Source organism: Buteo buteo, chromosome 22 (genome assembly GCF_964188355.1).
Source record: "Buteo buteo chromosome 22, bButBut1.hap1.1, whole genome shotgun sequence".
NCBI lineage: Eukaryota > Metazoa > Chordata > Aves > Accipitriformes > Accipitridae > Buteo > Buteo buteo.
Window position 1 is genome coordinate 17,989,441 of NC_134192.1, and position 7,629 is coordinate 17,997,069.

Below are 7,629 nucleotides of genomic sequence, written 5' to 3' on the forward strand. Positions count from 1 at the left end.
GGATAATATTTCACTTTCCTTAAACTGTTTGTTCACCATTAAAATTGAAAATTTTAATTTTATGGTGATTGCTCAGAGAGCTGATGTTCAGTCACTTCCCCAAGAAACCTGAGAGCCAGGAAGGCAGTCTATAAATAACTGCCTTGGAAATAAACTTCTGTGAATTGGACATAACCCAGATCAGATTTTCAAGCGTGTTGTAAATTACCCACAGCCAGAGCATAGGTCAAAAATGTTTACTAGCATTGAGCTTCACTCCTCAGATTCACCTCCCAGGAGTATTTTAAACCCAGAGCAGAAATAGGGAGGTCTGAGGTTCGGTTCTGCTTGCCCTCAGCCCCAGGTGGTTATTTATTCTTGTGCTGACACAGCAGTATTGTCTCCTGGCCTTGCACTAGTGCAAATGTCTGTAACAACCAGAAGCATCATCTGAATTTTCTATTATATTAATACTGAAAGGATTGCTTGTGATTAAGGACTGCTTATGATTAAGCTGACTTGAAAAGTACTACAATAGCCTTAGAGAAAAGCAGGAGAGCAGAATTACACGGGAGGAGAGAAGGGAGAAAGGGAAAGGGAGGGAGGGCTTGCACCATCGCCCTCCCGAAGAGGACACAGAGGGAGCTGACAGATCTCCTCCCTAAAAGGAGTGGAGTAGCGGCTATGTGGGATAACACATGTCATTTTAGGTGCCATTTTGTACCACAGTCATTTAGCTCCAACACAGGCTCTGTCGATGGAGGGTGACCCAGCAGCACTGCCAGAGTCTCCTGGGGAGGTTGACTCCGGTCACTTGCTCAAGGCACAAATAAACTCGTTGGCTTTTATGGATTAGTGCCTGAACTCCCCCTGAAGTCTTGGCTCCATGAGTACATCTCTCCATTCATTTTTTCCAGGCTGCAAATAATTAAAGTTGTTGATTTATAGAGTCCCACCTCCCTGATCCCTATCTGCTGTGCCCATTGTGAAGCTCTCCTTGGGCAAACACAGTCCCTTTCTCTCATGTCTGGGGAGTTCTCAGTATGCTTCAGACACCACAGCAAACCAACCAGAGAAAATATTAGGAAAAAAAAAAGTGGAAACCATTCAGAGGTGTTGACCCAGCTAAACTGCTGAGGGAAGGATAGGTCCTCACACGTTCATGGCACAAACTACCAATGGGGTTGGCGTGATGATTGTGAGGTCCTGCCAGCTGGTTTGCTCACTAGCCTGGTTTTATCCAAGGACTGAGACAGCCAGTGCTATCATGCCAGACTCGCAGTCACACAGCTTTGCAGCAAGGTGGGCCATTAAGAGGCGGCCAAACCTACAGCCCCATTCCAGTCAATCAAACTGTGCTGGCATGAAGGGGTGGCAGAATTTGATCCTAAATCTACAAGATCATCAAGATGACGTCAGTACCTGAGCAAGACAAATTGTGTTCCCGTCCTGCATTCCTTGCACGTTGCAACCTTAGCTGGAAAGCTCAAAGCCTTGACAAGAAGGAACACTCAGGCCCATATTCATTTACAGGAAGATCATAGGTAGCACTTACCTGTCGAATCAGGATTCATAGCTGGGAGCTGTGATGCTTTTTAGAACGAGCACATATCACAAACTCTTCGTGTTTCCATGAGTTTGACACAGCTTTCAAGATAAAAAGCTGATGTGAAGAAACATCCATCAAAAACCCTTGGGAGATGCTTTCTGTGATTTCTAAGATAATCCTCTGCAGTTTCAAATTATGATCTAAGCCTGAGCTGTGGAACTCATGCATTTTTTCAAAGAGATGAGCCTAATTTAGAAAGAGTGTGTCATATATTAGACATCGCATCTTTCAACTGGTTGTATTTCCATGCATGTGAGAGAAGTTTACAATACGCTTCAACTCAAACAGCATATTCATAATTACTCATACAACCTTAATTGCAAAGAGGGCTAGCCAGACCAAGACAGAGAAATTTCCTAAGGTAAGATAGGGATGCTGCTTTTTAAGATTGCTTTGTATTAGCTTAAATACAAAACTCTCAGGACGTTTGCAGTAACGTTTAAATTATCAACTTCAACTCAAAGTTCAACCAGTGCAAATCTGATGAAGCACCATTGCATTCTGTACAGTCACCTCAGGTTCCAGCCCTCATCTGCCCCTTTGCATCCTACTGTCCATCCATCCTTTTATTATCAAGGCTCCCAACATCTTCTGAACAAAGCATAGGCCTGACGCAGCAACTCTACAGGCACCAAACACACATGGACAGCGAGGTGTCATTTTCCCATTGCATTCGGAGCATAGGTGTGTATGTTCCCTGTGGAGTCAATACAGGGATGAAGGCACTTCAAAGCCCAGCCATATCCCCAGCGTCTGACCCTTTGGGTCTCTGAAACTCTAGAATTACCTCCTTCCTGCAGCTACAGGGTCTGTGGTCCCAGACTTGGCAATTCAAGTTAGGAGATTAAATTCAGAAAGACGAACCCAAGCTTCTGTGCCTTCTGAGCACCAGAGACTGGAAAGCCCACCTGCAAACAGTCATGGCAGATCTTTATGTCAGCAGGTTCCTTCCTCCATCGGGGAAGGGACTCCACTGCACACCAGTGGAAATCACCCCTCTGAAGCAACCACCTGGTACATAACTACCATCCTTCTTGTATTTTCAAAATAGTGCCCAAGTAGTGCAGAGGAGTTTGGCTAGTTCTCTTGGTGAATTTGGCTGCAAATTAACCTTCATAGCAGAGCACTGTTGGCTTTGTCAGAGCTGGCAAGTCAGCACCTTCAACCATCCATTAGTGAACGCTGTTAGCAAGAAAAATATGCCAGGGCACTAGGTCAGGGGAACAGAAGAGAAAACCCAAGTAGGTCAGACCAACTAGAAAGGCCAATTCAGTCTTAACTCAGTCTTAACTATGCCTCACATCATACACCTCTGACAGTCCTGGGATTTCAAGAGAAAATTGCCGTGTCTGCCTCTGGAACCAGAGCAGTGGTTTCATCCATCATATCTGCTGATGTGAGCAGATAGTGGAGACCGTGAGGTCCCTTTCTCTGAATATATGTCAACTATTGACTGCGTCATGCAGTAGGTCCAAGAGTTATAGGGAGAGGTCTCAGCTTTTCCAGTTCCCTCCCAAGTCAATCAGCTGGAAAGGGTGTTCTGAGACCACATTTATTAAGCAGAGGACAAGCTTCAAGTGCCCCTGCTTCAAGTACCTATGGCTGAGGGAGCTGGCTGGTGGTATCAGTTAGGGATACACAGATTAGAAATATCCTTATCTCTTCTCTGCACATCCTTCCCTCAGATTTTAATGTTAATATGACAGACAGTTTGGTCCCTAAAGGATAAGATAGATAGTAGCAAGAAAGGGAGGTAGAAAAGGTGAACAGGGCACAAGGATGCCCTGGTACAAGGAGAAGGTAGAAACTTCAGATGCAATATGGTTAAGGCAAAGAAAACGAACAAGGGCATAGTCACAAATGTTGACATAGAAAATGGGCAAATGGAGAACACTGAATGTTCTTACTTTATGCTCAGTATGGAGTTAAGTGCAAGGGCTTTGACTACAGTGGGTTTGGATGTGCTGCTTGAGACTCGTTTCACCCCAATTTTAACTAACCAAAAATAAAGTTTGACTCCTTTTCTAGCCAACAGAAAGGGAGAGCAAGAGAGACACACCGCCGTCCTCCAACAACAGGCATCAGAGCAAGGCAGGATGAACCTTCTCCCGTGAGTGAAGAAGGAAACAAGCTCCCTCTGCTTAGCTGGACGCCACTGGCTGGAGTTAACCTCTGTCTATTAACAGAGTCCTGGTCCAGAAGTATTTCTCTAGGACACTACACCACTAATTCCATCAGCGGATGGGAGCAATGGGTTTGCTGGAGGAGAGAGAAACATCTTTCAGACTTCTGTTTCAAAGCAGAACTCAAGTTCACATCAGCAAGCCTGGACGAGCCTCTATCCCATACACAGTGGCAAGCCAGCATTTTAGCTTATATTTAACTTAGTTCTTGCTCTGTATGATGATGTTTGAGCTTGGCGATCTACCTGACCCCTCAAAACCTGCAAGAGCTGCTGCCTTCTCTGAGCTGTGTTTCATTGCTTTATTCAGAGTCTGAAGTGGAGATGGCAATGTCTAAATTTAGAATAACTTCAGCAGCATGGTGTGTCTAGCCATGCTTGCACTCCGCTTTCTGAAAAGATGATGACCAAACCAAATCCAGATTTCCTTTTAATCTGGCCTATTTTAAATCAAACTGAGAAGAAAGATATTAAAGCTGCTACTGTGAAACATGCTGCTCCATGAATTAGTAATTGTGTTTACCTTCTACATTGGGAATTTTTTGCCTGTGTTGCTGTTTCTTACTGCCACTCAACATGAAGAGCTTTTATTCGAATTAGACTATTTCAAAGCACTTTTACACTGATGTAGAGTCAGGGACTTATTTACTTTCTGACAGTTATTTACTTCCTGTAAATATTTCACAGCCACAGGATCTCCCAGATGAAAGGAGAGTTTGCTCTGTGCTCCTGTTCAGGAGTCTAATTAAAAACGGAATAAAATGGGAGGGACGGAGCTTAAGTGCTAACTGCAATGGACGTGTCTGGAGGGAATTCAGCAAGGGGAGCCTGTTTCTTGGCACAAATATTGAAGCCTCTGCATAAGAGCAAAAGAAAAATGCCCAATACAGGATCTGAAAGCCCTGAGATGGGTAGGGGGAGTAGGAGAGAGGCTTTCAGAGGCAGCAGAGCTATGAGCCAACACTGCTCCTGCACAAATTTTATGCTGCCATCACTGAAGAGTTGGTCCTGGTTGCCATTTCACATCACCAAAGCCAGCCACCTCCATTTTGCCTGAACGCCTCTCCCACAGCACAGATTTGAAGTCAGCAGCAGCATCTCCCTGCCCCTGCGATCCCACCAGCCAAGAGCCACCGCCACGGGGACAAGGCTTCTGCATCCCACCTGTGAAAGCTGAGGGCATGTCCTCGCCTGGGGTAGGTCACTAACGCCACTGATGTCCAAATACACCTTAGTATCTTCAGTGGCTATGGGACTTTTAACAGAATCTGTACTTTCCCCAGCATGTTAATGACTACAACAGAATGATAGGCACTGCAAAGGACTCCATGGTCGTGCTGCCTCTATATTTGGATAATTTCCCACAATCATTGCTCCAGAAAAAGCCAGGGACTTCAAAGTAATCAAATAAAGAAGGAAAAAAAAAAGAAAAGAAAATAAAGATCAAGCATTACTTTCCTTGTTTTTTTCAGAAATAGCTTGTTTGCTGTTGGTTAAGGAAAGATCACTTACCATAGCTGTCTAGAGGGCAAGGGCAAATTGCAATTTGCTTAAGGTTTTGAGCGAGGATTTTTCACTTAAAAGAGTGCATTTGGAGACAAGGGAGATTATGAACAATCCTTTAACAAGATCCTCAAGCCATCAGGCTGTTTAACATTATTGATCAGTGCAGCCAGAGCACATTTTAAAAAAATCTATCATATTAAAATGGAAATAGCTTTCTTGTTCTGACTTCTCATAAACTTCATTTCACTTTGCAGCAGAAAGCTTCTCCGAAAGACGGGCAGTCCCCAAGCCCGAGGTGGTGGCCCTGCCGGGAACACGCTGCCCTACACCCCTGGCAGCTCCTTCTGCCTTTGACACAAACACATGCCCAGCAACCACATGTGTGATGGTTCTGTTCCAGCAAAAAAAGGGATATTTCAACAAGAACAGCCCCAAACCTAGCACCTCAAACCAGAAGAGACATCTCCTAACAGCTCATGGCTACAGAAAACCTTTTTAATAAGAAGGAACATGACTTGGCTGTGTATTTTAAGTAGCCTTCTTTTGAGAACATAGAACACCAAGTTAAAATATACCCAGATCCAACTGATGTCATCCTCCTAAACAGCAAAGCTTTCATCTCCAAAGTGTCCATGGTGGGGATCGCAGTTCTGGGGATTTTGTTTGCAAAATAAATAAAAAGAAACACTTTGCTTTCAATTTAGTGCCCCAGAAGTTGACAGCAATAGTAGTAAACAATAGAAATTATTTGTATTAATAGCCTTGTTTATTCTAATGATGTTGGCATTTTCTGTGAAGATTAATTAGCAATAATGTTGCAAATACTATTACAAGTGAAATATGCACCGTAAACCAAAAATAATTTGACTGACCTATGTTGTAAAGTAAAATATTTACAGTAATGAGATTGTAATTATCCTTTGTTATGGCAGGCCATTCTCTACGCTCCTCTTTATTGATAGGAGATGTATTGTTTCAACATTTTAGCTCAATTTATTTTCTCACATTTGCATTTTCCCATGCACAGAAAATGAGATGATCATTACCTTCTTCACTTTGCATTCAATTTACATCAACAGCACATTACTTCATCCTAACTCATTTATCTACCCCAGAAATTTGATAACAAAAGCTACTGTCAGTGATGAATAAAGATCATTTCAAATGGAACAAGAAGAAAAAAGATGAATTATAGGTTTCAGGACCTTTTGTTTGCTCAAGAAAGGGAAAATAAAAGATTTGTGCCCACCTAGGCAACACACATCTCACAAGGCTGTAATTCACATTCAGCATCTCATATTTACCTGCAGCTGATCGGTCCTTTCTGCATAGAAAGGTAACTCCAAATACCCATGCAACCATAAACGTCTCTCCCATTTGCTGCACGAAGGAATATTTTTAATTTTTTTGGACTGAGTGCAGGGAATTTATGGTTCATAAGCTCAAGCAAACACTTTAATGACTACCCAAGGGCTATTGTAGCCTCATAGCAACTAATAGCTCTCCAGCCTGCGAGACACGGGCACATCCAACCCAGTACGTACTCTGCGTCTCACCGGATGGCGTTTTCCTGCTTGTGAGCACTCGCGGTGCTGTGAAACGCGCTGTGGGATTCCCTTGCATTGACAATAGCAGAACATCCATCTTGCTTTGCTGGGAACTAGTGAAACCTGCCAGCTCCCCTCTTGTAGCTCTTCTGCTTTAACAAGCCATCAGAGCCTGCTAGCCTCTTACTGCTCTTCTTAAGCGTAGTGTTAGAGCTGAGCCGATTCCAAAAGGCAACAGCACCAACAACACACTCAGAAATGGAGTTCTGCCTTAAAATGCCTCTGTCTGAGACCTTTTTGTAGTTGGGCAGAGCACTGCAAGCCCCAGATGTGCACGGGTGCAATGATGGATTTGAGTTCTGCCCTATGCATGGGGGAGTGAGGGGAGAAGCAGAAACTGGGAAGCAGGTTTTGAGGAAGAGGTCATCGTCAGAAAGTCCACGAGCCCTCCCTAGAGTGGGATGAAAGATTTTGGCCTACTTTCCCTACAGCTCCTCAAGGAAGGGGAGGGGGGGAGATTTTTGACCTTTCCAGAAGTGGATGTTTTATTTATTTTTTTACAATATTCAGCATTCTCCCAAAAGCAATTACTCACCTTGAAATAGCTCTTCATATTAAGGGAAAGTCAGAAGAAGGGAAGAGATGGGTTTTAAAAGTTATAAGTAACCCACCAGGAAATATGAATGGTTCCATGTGAAAACCCACTCTTTCTTTTCTGTATGAAAACCTTTTTTTCCTAGTTCATTTCCCCCATCTTCCCTCCCTTTTAGTCCTCTCTTTGGCCAGTGAACCTGCCCTGGGCAAAG